At 44.6% G+C, this 16,968-nt stretch overlaps 1 protein-coding gene across 4 annotated transcripts in view; it reads right to left on the bottom strand.

Moving 5' to 3' along the window:
* The window catches only part of NAA60 (N-alpha-acetyltransferase 60, NatF catalytic subunit), a 40,605-nt gene extending 23,845 nt beyond the window's left edge, over nt 1–16,760 (bottom strand). For 3 of the 4 annotated variants that reach the window (XM_060124433.1, XM_060124431.1, XM_060124435.1), the window contains exon 1: nt 948–1,098. The gene's annotated coding sequence lies outside the window, so the exon portion shown is untranslated. Of the gene's footprint in view, nt 1–947; nt 1,099–16,577 lie in introns of those variants that run through there. The other variant, XM_060124434.1, reaches the window with a different exon arrangement.
* Between the last annotated feature and the right edge of the window lie 208 nt (nt 16,761–16,968).

The raw sequence follows: 16,968 nt of genomic DNA, 5'->3' as shown, positions 1-16,968 counted from the left end.
GGGGCTGTTATCCTTTTCCTTCAGGACAAATTAGTAAGAAAATGGCATGGCTCAAGCATTTGCCAGAATGAAAACAGACCAATGAAGCAGGCAGTGTCCATGTTTATTGCAGAGTAACTCCTTTCCTCATCTCCAGGCCCTGGGCTCCGTCACCCGCTGGGCACACAGATCTTTGCTGTTAGTGGTCTAGGGAAGGCGCTCAGCCTCCCTGAAAATCTTCCCGGGGCACAAACCACAGAAGCTATAGATTCCCTCTATTCCTTGGGAAGTGCCCGATAGGGCAGAAGAGGTCAGAGGTGGTGTAGGGGTCTGCATGGCCAGTCTGTAAACTACCAAAAACGTAAGGAATCAGTTATCTTAACCAAAATGTACAGCTGAAGGAGTAAGATGTGGAGACGACCAAGAAAGAGCCCCAGGCTTTCAGGAGTTCACGGGAGGGCAAACAAGTCGGCAAATAACTACAATCCGTGCAACAAGTACTAAAGCAGAGGTAGGACCGGGCGAGGCAGCGGCGAATCGCTGAACTGTGAAGAGGACAGGCCCTGCACCTTCCGTGAGATCTAGGGTGTAGTAAGGGGCAGGCTGCCCCGCGGTTCCAAATTTCCCCACCAACTCGTCCTGGGGCCTCGCACGGTGGCGTCCCAGGCAAAAGGGTCGGAATCGCGCCTCTCGGCACCCCTGGAGTCTGGGGTCGCGGCTCCCTCCTCACCCCGGGAAGCGTGAGCTCTGAGGCCGTCCCGAAACACCGCGGAAAGATCTGGGCTCCGACTGGCGTGGGCCGCGCCCCCGGCCTCCCTTGAACGGACGGGCAGTTCCGCGCCCCGCCAGGGCCGCCTCGGTCCCCCTGCACCCCGGCCGTCCCCCCAGCTGCGCTCCCTGCCTCTCACGACCCCCACCCCCGGCCGGGTCCGGCGCCACACTGCAGGCCAGAGCCCGGGATACCTCACCTCGGGAGGGAGCCGGCGGCAGCGGACGGCGTTGTGGGGCTCAGCGCATCCTCGGTTCTCAGGGAGCCAGGAAGTGGGGCCGCTCTCAGCCCGCAACGAGTTATGTAACCGGCAGGGGCCGCAGCCTGGAAGGAGGCTGCTGCCCGAAGCACTTCCGCCTCCCGCTCCGGGCCGGCGGCGCAGGCCCAAAGCCTATTGGCCACCGGAGCCCACGTGGGGCGCCACCTCTCGACGACGACGCCGCCATCTTAGGAGCTGGCAGGCCTGGCGCGAAGCCGAACACGGTAGAGGCTGGGCTGCTGGCGGTGGGGCTGGGGGCGCGCCTCCAGGGGACGCGTCTGCTAGCGGCTGGCGAGGCTCTGAGAGCCAGCGGAGGGTCCGAGATCCCTCTGGACCCGGCCGAACTTTGAACTGCCCGAGCCTGGCGGGTGTGGACGCCGGGGGCGCGGTCCGGTTGGTAGCCGGGCGGCTCGGGTTTTTCGGGCACAGCTGAGCGTCCCCGCGCAGACCCGGAGGCTCACAGCCCTCCAGTTCCCGGCCAAAACTCCCCTCGTTCGGGTTTAGGGTTTGAGCTTTTCCATCTCCAGCGGCTGGAGGGTTGTCAAGCCAGGGAAGCGTGATCGGAGGACCGACAGCGGCTGGAGAGCAGCGCCACCGCGCCCAGCGCCGGACGTCGGCCGGCAGCCAGAGTCCAGCTTCCGCAGACAGGCAGTTAAGGCTGTCGCTGTGTAAATGGGCGGGGGTCAGTTGCCCTCAAGTTAGAGGAGGTACTACATCACAAAACCTAACTCAAATTTTGTTGCTAAGGGACTCGTGTTGAGCAAACTCTGATGTTAACTTTAAAGGAGAGATTTATTCTTTGCCTTCAAATAACTTACAGTGGTAACAGGGGCAAAGAATGGAATCGGAAGGCTAAAATTATCAACCCTAAAATGATTTAATTCACATCCAAATGAATAAACGTTATCACAGATTAAAACAGTCTAAAATCACACTATCAGGACTTCCCTGGTGGTCCAGTGGGTAAGACTCAGGGCTCCCAATGCAGGGGGCCTGGGTTTGATCTCCGGTCAGAAAACTAGATTCCCCCCATGCATGCGGCAACTAAGAAGTCCGCCAACGAAGAGCCGGCGCAGTCAAAACAAATAAATAATAAATAAATATATATTTTTAAAATAATAAAATAAAATCACACTATCTCATAAATGTTGAATGCATATTCTTTAACATTTTGACAAAGAAAATATACCTAAAGAGATTAGAAGTTTTAAAGGCAATTGGTATAAATAGATCAAGAGTAGTGGAACAAGGGGATGTAAAACAACCAGGATATTCTATTGTCTACATAATATGATGTTAGTGACTGATGGAATCTTGATTTGTGTAAAGCAACTTGTATTTCCTTTCTGTAACAGTTTCTGTAAGTTCCTATTTTTTTAAAGGCTGAAAAATCACAGGCAAATGAAAACATAATATCATTTACAACTCGGTAGAGTTACAGTTTTAAGTCCTGCAAACATGCTATTGTAAGCAAAAATGCTGTGGTAAACGTGTTTGGGTCCACTCAGAGCATTTCAAGCACTCTATACAATTATATTTAGTGTGTCACTATTATAATCAAACTTGAAAAAAAAGCTTTAATATAAATGAAGACAGAACAATCAACAGTGAGGCAGGTATAAAATGCATACTTTGAAGTCCTACATACTTTGTAGAGATGGGCTGCAAATTTAGCTTCAGTCTTTCCAGAATCCACTTTGAAGAGAACTGGTTGGGAGATCCAGCGAGTGAGTGTGTTAGAGGTGGCTAATTGTCCCCTAGTATCCACTGTCTTCCTCCTCCTCCACTCCCTTCTTATTTATTTTTGGTTGTGTCGCGTCTCAGTTGCGGCATGTGGGATCTTTCATTGCGGGCACGCAGGCTCTTCACTGTGGCAGGCGGGCTTCTCTCGAGTTATGGCATGCGGGTTTTTTTTTCTTCTCTCCCTCTCTCTAGTTGTGGCGTGTGGGCTTCAGAGCATGTGGGCTCTGTAGTTTTCGGCACATGGGCTCTCTCGTTGAGGCCTGCAAGCTCAGTAGTTGTGGCACAGGCTTAGTTGCCCTGCAGCATGTGGGATCTTAGTTCCCCGATCAGGGATTGAACCTGCGTTCCTTGCATTGGAAGACAGATCCTTTACCACTGGACCACCAGGGAAGTCCCATCTTCCTTCTTTTTAAAAAGCAACTGCTTTCTCATATCCTCTTGTAGTAATAGAACAGCACCCCCTATAGCAGGTAATAGCTGTCAAGCTGAGCTTATACTTCTTACCCTCCCTTGCAGCAATGTGAGGCTATATGCCAAAGTTTTTACCGATGGACAAGAGTGGAAGTGATGTAGACAACTTAAGTTCTTAAGCATGCCCTTAAGAGGAAATTGCTTAAATATTAATAATTGGTGAAGCTAGGTGAAAGGTACATAGGTGTGTACTGCATTATTCTTTCAAATACTCAGAAGGTTTGAAAATTTTAAATTAAAAGGATGAGGTTTTACAAAAAGAAAATTGCTTGTTTTCATCATCCTTTCTCTTGCCTTCCGTCATGTTGCCATCCATGGAACATGGGGGCAGTGGTAAGCCCCTTCAATCACACAGGAAAGGCAAAACCCTTCCCAGGTCCTTGTTACTCAAAGTGTGGTCTTGTGGTCCAGCAGCATGAGCATCACCAGGGAGCTTGTTTAAAATGCAGAACCTCAAGCCTCACAAGACTGAATCAGAATTTGCATGAAGCACTCTGTAAGTGTAGCAGAGTTACCATTCTGTTGTTTCCAGGGTTCTACATAGAGCACTAATAAGATGAATTGTCAAAACTGAGAAGGGCATCTACATCCATTAAAACTTTAAAAGCACTTTCTAAAAAAATGAGAAAATAATAACTATTCCCCCAGGGTTTACTATGTGCTGGGCACTGTGTAAGCAACTTACACAGGATCTCATTTATCCTCAGGACAATGGTTTCAGTCAGGTACCATGTGTTACTACAAGGGATATTCCAGGTAGTTGTCTTCTTTAAAAAAATTCCACTCTATCCCATTGTGTGGGTGGTATTGACTCCACCCCAAAATGGTCCCTACTTTGGTCTAACCCGTTAAGTTCAACCCATTCTCCCTTGGCTCAGCGACTGGCTCAGATAACCCAGCAAGTGGGAAGGGGCATCTCCTGACCACAGGAATTGGTTCAGGAAAGGTCTGATCAGCACTGAGCTCAATAGTGATTGCTCCTCCAACTCTTTGCTTCCTGGCTTTTCTCTATTTTTGGTGTGTTTTGAGATATTTCTTCCACTTGATCTAAAAGACCACTGGCTTTATGATGACCATCCTCTCCTTCAATTCACCTACTGAATGTTAATTAATTAATTAGGCCGCACCACACCATGCGGCATTCGGGATCTTAGTTCCCCAACCAGGGTTCGAACCTGTGCCCCCTGCAGTGGAAACGTGGATTCTTAACCACTGGACTGCTAGGGAAGTCCCTACTGAATGTAAATTTAAAAACAAAACAAAACAAAACATGCTTTTCAGTTCCAGAAAGTTTTGCTATAATCCAATCTCCTCCAGTCATCGTATTTGGGTAGAGCTGCCATCTGTCTCTTTCATAAGTTCTATTTCCTCAAGAGCTGCCTATTCTGAGGGTTCTGCCAGCTCCTTCTCCCTCTGGCTGCCAAGTCTCTTCAAGTGTACTGTTATTTTTCTCTTGCCTACTCATGACTGTTTTTACCCTCTGGCCATGGGTCAAGCACAGAGATATCTACAGGCACTATCAGTGGGAGGCGTCATCAGTCTCTACTTCTGCATTCGAGCCACGCTCCAAGCTGCCAAGAAGAGTGGTTCTCTGTGGAGCTCTTGAAGGGAAACAAACCCTCAATTCCTGCCTCCTCAGCTGCAGAGCCCTTTCCCAGCTTCTGTGATAGGGAGGTAATCAGGCTCTGCTGGGTCAGGGAGAGCCGCAAGCTACCATCTCCATGGGCAGGCTCTGCTGTTCCAGAGCCCCGGCTGAACTACTCTAATTATGGAAGTAGTACATGCTCACTGTAACAAATAGGAATTAACTTTCTCTGCCGTTCCACAAACTTCCAAGGCCAAGATCTCTCCAGAAATTAAGGCGAGATTAAGCATATTAATTTTCATCTCTCTCTGGTGCATAGAGGAATAAGGTTGGGTACTGCTGTCTTATGCCAACCCTAGGTGATCCCAGCCACCCAGAGCCCTACTCACTGCTCTATCATAGATAGACTGCGGTTGGGGAGGTGGGGAGAGCAGGGGCTGGGGATAAGGTTTCCCTCCCAACACCCGGACATTCAGGTTGTAAGCAGTATTGCCACTAAAAACCTTGGACAGAAACCTGCACATATTTCAGATTACTTCCTTAGCGAAAATTCCTAGAATGTTGATTTTTAAATATATATATATAATATATATTCTTTTAAAAAATATTTATTTATTTGGTTGCACCGGGTCTAAGTTGAGGCAGGCGGGCTCCTTAGTTGCAGCTCCAGGGCTCCTTAGTTGTGGCTTGCCAGCTCCTTGGTTGTAGCACGTGGACTCTTTAGTTGAGGTAGGAAGGCTCCTTAGTTGTGGCTCCACGGCTCCTTAGTTGTGGCTTGCCAGCTCCTTAGTTGCAGCATGTGAACTCTTAGTTGTGGCATACATGTGGGATCTAGTTCCCTGACCAGGGATCGAACCCAGGCCTGCATTGGGAGGGCAGAGTCTTATCCACTGCACCATGAGGGAAGTCCCGAATGTTGGTTATTTTTAATTGATTTCAATTTGAAAACATTTCATTTTCATTTGAAAACAAATGCCACATTGCCTCCTGTCTCATACATGCTCACCAACATGGGATATCATCCCTCCTTACCTCTCTGCACTCTATAAGGGGGAAAAATATCTCATTATTTTAATGTGTACTTCTTAGTAAGTTTGATCACTTTTTTCTATTTTTATTAACCATTTACATTTCATCTTTATATGATTTTTACAGATGTATCCAACATATTTTGGTTTTGGTTTAACTTGGGGGGATTTTATGACAAACATTTTTTTAGAAGTACGCATGCCCTGGACTTCCCTGGTGGCACAGTGGTTGGGAATCCGCCTGCCAACGCAGGGGACACGGGTTCAAGCCCTGGGCCGGGAAGATCCCACATGCCACGGAGCAACTGAACCCGTGTGCCACAACTACTGAGCCTGCGTGCCACAACTACTGAAGCCTGCGCACCTAGAGCCCGTGCTCCACAACAAGAGAAGCCACCACAATGCGAAGCCCGCACACCACAAAGAAGAGTAGCCCCTGCTCACCACAACTAGAGAAAGCCTGCGCACAGCAATGAAGAACCAATGCAGCCAAAAAATAAATAAATAAATTTTTTAAAAAAGAAAGAAGTATGCATGCCCATGGTAAAATTTTAAAAGCAGAATAAAAGGATATACGGTGAAAAGTAAGTTTCCTTCCCTCTGACTCTGAGTAACAGAGTTCTCCACTGTTACCAGCGTCTCTGCATGCTCTCAGAGATCTTATTTACACGGACAATATGATATTTTCATAAATAAAAAGCAAGTGTGAGTGAGATGAGGGCCGAGCTTGGGTACTGGATGCTTGTCCTCCCTTCTTCCTTCAATTAAGGTTAGCCATGCACTATGCTGGGAGCTGTGGGTACCAGTAGTGACTAAGATGTGTTCTCTGCCTTTGAGAAGATGTGTGATTACAAGACGGTTTGATGAGGGTTTCAACAGAAGCACTTACACAGAATAATGGAACTTTTTGAATGTAATCTGAGTGAACATGTAGTTTCTAAGTGTCTGCTATGTGCTACACACTGTGTTACAGTCCTACAGTCCTTCCTCAATGTCCTCATTTACTCTCCCAATCACTCTGAAAAGTCAGTATTGTTGTCCCATTTTACAATGAAACACCCACCCAAGGCTTTTATAGCATGCAGAATGAAACTTCTCTCCCCAGGGGCACCATGAAGGATGAAAGTCAAGAAACAAACAAATCGCTTCTTCATTTAAAGACGTGATGTGTTCTCTTGGATCACAACCTTCCTGACACCCAGGGGGACAGGTGACTTACCAAAATCAGCCTTTCCAGAAAGACACCAAAAACATTTTTCCAGGATCCCAGAAACAGATCATGAACAAGCCACTTCATGGCAAGCCCTGTAGACAGTCAGCTTGTTGACTAGCATCTGCTTTGCCTGAGAGGACTCTGGACCTCCCTGGGAGCACTCCCAGGAGAGGAGAAAGGTTCCAGGAGACAGGCTGGAGGTACAGTGGATTGTTCTGACTCATGGTTCTGATGGGTTCATTAATATTTACATGGATCATAAGAAATTTGTTGCATTTCTTTACACTAAAAATGAAATATCAAAAAGGGAAAGTAAAAAAAAAACCAAAAAACCCCTTTTGAAACTGCATAAAAAAATAAAATACTTAGGAACAAACCTGACCAAGGAGGTGAAAGACTTATATGCTGAGAAGTATAAAACACTGATAAAGGAAATTGAAGATTATTCAAAGAAGTGTAAAGACATCCCATGCTCTTGGATTAGAAGAATTAATATTGTTAAAATGGCCACGTTACCCAAAGCAATCTACAGATTTAATGCGATCCCTATCAAATTACCCATGATATCTTTCACAGAACTAGAAAAAATAATCTTAAAATTTATATGGAACCATAAAAGACCCAGAATTGCCAAAGTGATCCTGAGGGAAAAGAACAAAGCTGGAGGCATAACCCTCTCAGACCTCAGACAATACAAAGCTACAGTAATCAAAACAGCGTGGTATTGGCACAAAAACAGACATACGGAGCAATGGAAAAGAATAGAGAGCCCAGAAATAAACCCACACACCTACAGTCAATTAATCTTCAACAAAGGAGGCAAGAATATACAATGGAGAAAAGACAGTCTCTTAAGCAAGTGGTGTTGGGAAAGCTGGACAGTCGCATGTAAATCAATGAAGTTAGAACACTCCCTCACACCATACATGAATATAAACTCAAAATGGTGTAAAGACTTAAATATAAGACATGACCATAAAACTCCTAGAAGAGAACATAGGCAAAACATTCTCTGACATAAATCATAGCAATGTTTTCTTAGGTCAGTCTCCCAAGGCAGTAGTAATAAAAGCAAAAATAAACAAATGGGATCTAATCAAATTTACAAGCGTTTGCGAAGAAATGGAATCCACAAACAAAATGAGAAGACAATCTACGAACTGGGAGAAAATATCTGCAAACGATGTGACAGACAAGGGCTTAATTTAAAAAATATACAAACTCAATAACAACAACAAAAACCCAATCAAAAAATGCACAGAAAACCTAAATAGACATTTCTCCAATGAAGACATACAGATGGCCAATAGGCACATGAAAAGATGCTTAACATCACTAATTACTAGAGAAATGCAAGGGAATTCCCTGGCAGTCCAGTAGTTAGGACTTGGCGCTTTCACTGCCAAGGCCCAGGTTCAATCCCTGGTCAGGGAACTAAGATCCCACAAGGGCAGCACGGCCGAAAAAAAAGAAAGAGAGAGAGAGAGAGAGAGAGAGAAATACAGATCAAAACTACAATGAGGTACCACCTCACACCAATCAGAATGGCCATCATTAAAAACTCTACAAATAACAAATGCTGGTGAGTGTGTGGAGAAAAGGGAACCCTCCTACACTGTTGGTGGGAAGGTAAATTGGTGCAGCCACTATGGAAAACAGTACAGAGGTTCCTTAAAAAACTAAAAATAGGGCTTCCCTGGTGGTGCAGTGGTTGGGAGTCCGCCTGCCGATGCAGGGGACGCGGGTTCGTGCCCCGGTCCGGGAGGATCCCACGTGCCGCGCAGCAGCTAGGCCCGTGAGCCATGGCCGCTGAGCCTGCGCATCCGGAGCCTGTGTTCCGTGGCGGGGGAGGCCACAGAAGTGAGAGGCCCGCGTACCAAAAAACAAAAAACAAAAAACTAAAAAACTAAAAATAGAGTTGCCATATGATCCAGCAATCCCACTACTGGGCATATATTACCCAAGGGGAAAGGGGTTGGGGAGGGATAAATTAGGAGTTTGGGATTAGCAGATATAAACTACTATATATAAAATAAACAACAAGGTCCTATACTGTATACCAGAGGAAAATATATGCAATAGTCTGTAATAAACCATAATGGAAAAGAAAAAAAATACACAAAGTAGATTTACATGGGCAAATATAAAAAAAAAATCTCTCTAGATATACTTAAGCGTAAAGAAGCAAAGGCTATAACATACTTGTATTGTAAAATAAACAATGAAAAAATTTGCATGAATCAAAGCCAGTACAACTAGGAACCAAATATTTTGCTTCCGGGGGGAGGGATAAATTGGGAGATTGGGATTGACATATATACACTACTATATATAAAACAGATAACTAATAAGAACCTACTGTATAGCACAGGGAAGTCTACTCAGTACTCTGTAATGACCTATATTAGGAACAGAATCTAAAAAAGAGCAGATATATGTATAACTGATTCATTTTGCTGTACAGCAGAATCTAACACAACATTGTAAACCAACTATACCCCAATACAAACTAATTTCAAAAAATAAAAAATAAAATAGTTTTACAAGGCAAAATAAAAATTTTGCTTCCAAAAAAATTCCCTTTGGGTGTAAAATGATGCAAGTGTATAAGCTGAATCACCAACAATGATACTGATTGCTGCAATTAAAACCAAGACAGAGGTGGCCACTTAGCCTGGACTCAGAGGGTCAGGCCAGTATATTGGGAAGGTCTGATTCTCCATTTTTATTGTCAGTGTACCCTGAGACTGGGCTTACCAGTCAGGCTCACAAAAGACTGAGGCTTAAACCAAATTCTGGTTTACTTGTTTATAGTCAAGAGTCACTGGAATGCTCTTAACCCTGCTCCAGACACCTCCTCCTCTCTTAGTGTTCCTGGGAAACTAGACTGCTAACCAGAAAGTTCTTGGTGAGCAGCGTACAAAGAGGAAAGAAAAGAGAGCCTTAAGGGAGATCTTTTACTCAGGCCTTTCTCAAAGGTCAGGAATGCTTGCCCCTCAAGTCCTTGTTCCTTGTGTCTGAGCAGTGCCAGGAGGGCTGCCAGACTCTTGCTTACTCTTCTTTCTCTTGGCTCCATTCAGACTAGGCCGCTCTGTAAACACATTACTTTTCAGATCCATAGATCACGCCTTAACTTCCCAGGCTTTCCTTAAGGTTATTTTTTATTTATTTATTTATTTTATTTTGGCTGCACAGGCTCTTCGTTGCAGCATACAGGCTTCCCTAGTTGCAGTGCACGGGTTTCTGTAGTTGCGGCACGCAGGCTTAGTTGCAGGATGTGGTATCTTAATTCTCCGACCAGGGATCGAACTGGGGCCCCCCTCATTGGGATCGCAGAGTCTTAACCACTGGACCACCAGGGACGTCCCAAGGTTACTTCTTATTTCTGCAGAAACATGATTTTATCTTCATTTTCCCTGTTTAATTCTCAAAATTCAGCCTTATTCCCCTCTTTCAAGTTCTTGGGAAACGCCTCATTACAGGAAGCTATCTGTGGATTACATTGATGTATCTGATTGCTAAAGCGCCAATACACAACAGTTTTATTTAGAAACCTTTTCAATTATAAAGCTTATACTTTTTGAGCAGTTCTTTTATGGCAAGTGTTATGCAACCTATTTTCATGTAATCTTCCCAATTATCACCTGAGGCAGTTACAATCATTACTCCTATTTTGCAGATATGGAAACTAAGGCTTAGAGAGGTTAAATAATTAACCCAAGATGTTATAGCTGTTAAACTGTTAGGAGCAATTTCAACCCAGGCAATCTGACTCCAGAGCCCTGGCTTAAATAATCTGCTAATTATGGAAGAAATACATACTCACCGTAACAAATAAGAAAAATATAGAAAAAAGTATAAAAAAAAAATTACCCTTTGCTCATCATCCAAAGATAATCACTTAACATTACTGTTTCCTTATTGCTCTTTTCAGTCTATTTTCAATAATTATGATGGGACTTTATGTACAACTTGGTATCCCATTTAAAAACTTATATTGGGGTCTTCCCTGGTAGTGCAGTCGTTAAGAATCCGTCTGCCGGGCTTCCCTGGTGGCGCAGTGGTTGAGAGTCCGCCTGCCGATGCAGGAGACACGGGTTCATGCCCCGGTCCAGGGAGATCCCACATGCTGCAGAGCAGCTGGGCCCGTGAGCCATGGCTGCTGAGCCTGCGTGTTCGGAGCCTGTGCTCCTTAACGGGAGACGCCACAGCAGTGAGAGGCTCGCATACTGCAAAAAAAAAAAAAAGAATCTGTCTGCCAATGCAGGGTACACGGGTTCGAGCCCTGGTCTGGGAAGATCCCACATGCCACGGAGCAACTAAGCCGGTGCGCCACAACTACTGAGCCTGTGCTCTAGAGCCCACGAGCCACAACTACTGAAGCCCGTGCACCTAGAGCCCGTGGTCTGCAACAAGAGAAGCCACCACAATGAGAAGCCCACGCACCGCAATGAAGAGTAGCCCCCACTCGCCACAACTAGAGAAAGCCATGCTCAGCAACGAATAACCAAAGCAGTCAAAGATAAATAAATAAATAAATTTATAAAGAAAAAAACATATTGGAAGCATTTCCACATGTTACCAAAACCTCCTTATATATATAATCTTAATTGGCTGCAATCTTTCCTCCTGAGAGGAAAAATACTTAGAAATTAGGTCATTTTTCTCCAATTTTTCTCTACTGTAAATAATTCTGCAATGAACTTCATGTTTTCCCATCCATTTCCATTCATCTTTTTCCATATTCAACATATTTCCTTAGGATAACATGGCAATTATTGCCAGCTGTCCCCAGTGTCTACCTCCTCCTTCTTTCTCATTGTAACAGAACTTGTGCTTTTTAGCTGGGTGTGGGCTACCAGAGTGATACTATGCTTCCTAGCCTCCCTTGAGCTAGATGTGGTTATGTGACCACGTGACTAAGATCTAGCTAATGGAATGTGAACAGAAGTGATACGTGCAACCTCCCAAGTTCCACCCTGAAAAGGAAGGGACATGCCCTCCCTTTCTCCTTCCTGTTGGCTGCAATGCAGGTGTGGTACTGAGCCATACTGGGTGAGAGTCATGCTTAGGATACGAAGCACTCTAAGATAGTGGAGCACAAAGAAGAAGCCTGGGTCCCCAGCAACTTTCCAGAGCATAGTTATCAGACCAGCTTGGATTGTATGTGGGAGAAAAATATATTTCTATTTGTTTAAGCCAATGTTATTTTGAATTTCTTAGTATAGTTAATGAAATCAGATGCCCAGTTAAAACATAGATTTTTAGAATTAAATTTACAGAGTCAAATGGTATGAATAGTTTTCAACTGCACAATGCATACAATAGGGGCAAATTACTTTACAAGAGTATACTGAGTATACTTGCTTACCCACCAACCAGCAAAGTAAAAGCTTTTGTCTCACTAAACCCCCTCTATCATTCAGTATTAATAATTTTTTAAATGTTGACTAGCAAGATGGGTTTCATTTCAGTAGGTTCCCTCTGACTATGAGGGCATCATCCACAGCAAGGCAGAGCAGGCTTTTACATCGTTTATCCTTTTGCTGTTAATTGTAGTTATAATCACTTTTACAAAACTTTTTTGATTGTTTTTTAAATCTATGTACTGGATTGTTTAAGTGATCTTCAGTCCTTTTATACATTTGCCTTTCCTATTGTGATTTTCCCATTCCTATAGATCCTTGCCTCTTTTCTATTTAAGGAAGACTTTTCAATTATTTCTTTTAGGGCAGGTTTAGTGTTGCTGTATTCTTTTAGTTTTTGTGTAGGACACAGCAGGCTTTGACTCACTCCCTGGAACTCTTCTCTGTACTCCAGCTGGCTCAGTCCCCCGTCCCTCCAGGTACAGCCATTCTTATGCTGCAGGGGAGAAAGAGGTAGGCCATCACTTTGCTCCTGGCCACGTCATGTATGTAACTCTCAGGCCAAGTGTCTCAGACAAGTCTGATCTCAGAATTCTCAATCTGATGGGCCTTTTTGGGGAAAATGAATTATCTGAGCACATAGTCCTCTAACCTACTATCCAACCCATCATTTCTTCTCCGTCCTCACTGTGTTTAACCTGCATTCTCTGTAGATCTCATTACCCTCCAGGAATCTCTGGTTGCAGCTTCTATTTGCAAGAATTAATCAGTATCAGTAGATCTAGAACCTTTCTTTGGAAGCGTCTCTGGCCTCAGTGACTGAAAAAGAATCCTGCTAGAGTTGATATGGAGCAAAGCCACTTTCTGGTAATGGGATTAACGTACCGGGGGTACATTTTAGAGTCCTGACTTCTTTCTGATGAAGGAACTCCTGCCCAGCTAGAGGTGATCCTAGCTTCAAATCATGAGAGCCTCTTATTCTTGGTTAAAGTAAAACCTGCAGGCATGACCTACAGCCATCATTCCCCAATTAGAGACAAACTAGTGAACTCAGCTTTCTAACTGCTCAGTCAGGCATTTTGGATACTTATGAGAAAAGCCTCTTGCTGAAGTCGGGAAAAAAGATTATTCTTGCTTGTCTAGACTCCTTTGGTGCACTGTAAGAAGACCTTGTCAACTTCCCATTGGTAGTAAAATCTCATGGAGGATACACTAAAGGCTCTAAGCAGTGGTCCCCAACCTTTCTGGGCTCAGACACCGGTTTCATGGAAGACAATTTTTCCATGAACAGCGGTTGGGGCGGGCGGTGTTGGGGAATGGTTCAGGCGATAATGCCAGCGATGGGGAGCAATGTGGAGCGGCAGATGAAGCTTCGCTCGCTCGCGCCCTGCTCACCTCCTACTGTGAGGCCCAGTTCCTAACAGGCCACATACCGGTACCAGTCCACGGCCTGGGGGTTGGGGACTCCTGCTATAAGAACAACAGACATACTTATTTTTAAGTAATAAACCCTAAAAAGCAGTACCATCTGGGAATGTTAAAAACACCAAACCTGGGAATTCCCTGGCGGCCCAGTGGTTAGGACTCAGCACTTTCACTGCTGGGGACCAGGTCTGACCCCTGGTCTGGGAATCAAGATCCCGCAAGCTGCGCAGCATGGCCAAAATAACACCAAACGTAGTGAGTAATTCATTCTGGAAGTCATGTTTAAAATTACCAAGGAAAAAATATATACTTAACAATAAATAGTGATAATGTCTGGGTGATAAGAATGTGGTGCATTTATCTTCTATTTTTTTATCTGTATTTTCTAACTTTCTAAAATGTACATATACTGTTTTGTAATAATAAAAAGTTACTTTTAATTTTAAAAAAGATGATGTGATCTTCAGAGAGAAAGCAGATATTTGGCTATGGAAAGAATTTTAATACATACAAATTATTATTATTATTGGTATGTTAGGGGCTGAAATGAAGAATCTTGTCAAAGGGTTGTGGCAGAAGAATTTTTAAGTTTGGATGATTAAAATCTGTCACTTGAACTTCTAATGGATATATGGTCAAGCACCTCTGATTTTTAAAAACTCAAGTTAGAAAAATAAATAAATAAAAAATCAAGTGAGGTATATAATTCAGTCTTATTCTTTCAATCTCAGTCTATCATAGACTTTGTATCTCATCTCTTTCCTTTAAGCAAGATCAAGCTTTCAAGCTTCTTCTTCTTTTTTTTTTTTTTTAGATGTTGGGGGTAGGAGTTTAGTAATTTATTTATTTATTTTTGCTGTGTTGGGTCTTCGTTTCTGTGCGAGGGCTTTCTCTAGTTGTGGCAAGCGGGCGCCACTCTTCCTCGCGTTGCGCGGGCCTCTCACTATCGCGGCCTCTCTTGTTGCGGAGCACAGGCTCCAGAGATGCAGGCTCAGTAGTTGTGGCTCACGGGCCTAGTTGCTCCGCGGCATGTGGGATCCTCCCAGACCAGAGCTCGAACCTGTGTCCCGAACCTGTGTCCCCTGCATTAGCAGGCAGATTCTCAACCACTGCGCCACCAGGGAAGTCCGAAGCTTCTTCTTTCTTGATCTACTTGTTTAGTTTTGGTAGTCAGAAGGCCTAGGGAAGATTTTGTTTCCTCTCCTGTTTCAAAGATAACTCTCCGGTTACCCAGTGAGTTAATACCACAGGCTTAACTTCTAGTCATTGGAAACTGGGTTTATCTCTTTGTAATAATGAGAACAGGATTCAAAGTAAAGGGCCATTAGAGCCACTTGTTCTTGGTGAAAGGGCCACAGATCAAAATCAGGAGGATCTGAGCCCCAAATGAGATATCTCTGATGTAAGAATACCATAAAATTAAGTACAAAGGAAGAGGGGAAAGAGGACTACTTGAACAGCACTGTGATTACATGGTGAACATGTACCAGGCCATTAGCTCTTCTTCAACATTTACATTTTGGGTTGGTCTAGCCTGTAGGAAAGTTTGTCTTTATCATTCTTCCACCTGGCCTTTCAGCACCTTTTTCCTTCCTCCTGGGACCCCCAGATACCTCTTTTGTGACCCATCCCCACAAGGCCTAGCTCTACCTGTCAAGATGTCACTTGTGGCAGATACTGTTAGTTAACCTGTCTATTCTTCGTTCTTCTTTTTATTTTCCAACAGAGCCCTGATTTTGTGCAGGCAGATGGTCAGGAGAGACTGGGTCCCCTGGAGGTGAACCATGATGGGTGAAAACCAATACAGTAGCTAGTCTTTTTACCCTTGATAATGATTGGTTTAGGTTTGGTACATGACACAATGCTTGTCTGCATGTATTACGTGGATTCCATTGCCATCTTCCCCAACATGCTAAGGATGGCAGAGGAGAAATATGGAAGTATTGGGACCATGATGGTGTCATTATGCCACTGAATTAATCAACCTATAACTGCCCTACCTTTGAACATTTTGTTGGGTTTTCTGTTACTTGCAGCTGAAACTATCCTATCTAATATTTCACCAAATCCCGTTACTTATTTTGTCAACTCTGATAATATTGTTTCAATTAATATGCAACCACTCCTTGAGTGACCTTTTAGGTACAGGAACATGCCTGGCACAAGAATAAGAAAATATATTGAGACATATTCAGAATTTTCTATTAAGGTAAATATCACCCTTGTTTTTTCAGACACCTTTGTAAACTGACAATTTCTTTGAAACTACCCTCTGAGGAGAGGCTTCTGAGTTCTTTGCAGCTGAGGAAAGCAAAGTTGTATATAGGCCAAAATGACACAAGCAATTAGTGGCAAAGCTGCGGAAGCAGCTCAATTTTCTAATTCCAAATCCCTACACCACGGCACACAATGCCAGTAAAGTGGAAAATATGTGGCAATGGGGCAGGTCGAATGGGAGGTATTAAGAAGCCTACAACGTCCCGCGAAGCAATCCGATGGCTCTACTACCGCTTGAAGTCCGCTGTGGCTCCAAGCCTGATATGGCTAGGTTGGGCTGCAGTCGCCGGTCACAATGCCCCTAGAATACATTGCGTTGGAGCAACCGGCCTGCGCCGACCTGAACTTTGTCCACCCAGAAGACACCCCTTTACATTCCATGGCCCCGCAGTCCGCCTAAGACACAGCGGACTACTCAGGCTAAGACTAGGACCCGCATTCCTAGCCACTCAGGCATCTCACCTCGGCCGGACCAAAGTTTCGGACCCACAGGGTACTGCTGGCCGAACCCACATTTCAGTACCGATACTCTTCAGGTTCCGGATTCTCTCCGTCTACTTGCTTTCCTTCTTCCCTGAAACATTACGCCCCTCCGTGGTCTCCCTAACGCTCCACTTCACCAGGTCTGTGGGCACGAAGCTCACTGGGCAGACCCAGACAGCGGAACCGGAAATGCTTGGAAAAACTGAGGGAAAACTACATCTCCCAGAATGCCGGGTGAGCCGGGGGAGGGAGGTTCTCCGTTAAGGCGCCCGATTGGTCAACACTTAAAAGGGCCTGCCCCCTCCTAGGTCACGCTAGCCAATCAGAGGCAGAGCTGCGTAAAAACATGGGGGCCGGCTGCATCCGGCGG

This window comes from Lagenorhynchus albirostris, chromosome 15 (genome assembly GCF_949774975.1).
Source record: "Lagenorhynchus albirostris chromosome 15, mLagAlb1.1, whole genome shotgun sequence".
NCBI lineage: Eukaryota > Metazoa > Chordata > Mammalia > Artiodactyla > Delphinidae > Lagenorhynchus > Lagenorhynchus albirostris.
This window is presented reverse-complemented; position numbering and strand designations above follow the sequence as displayed.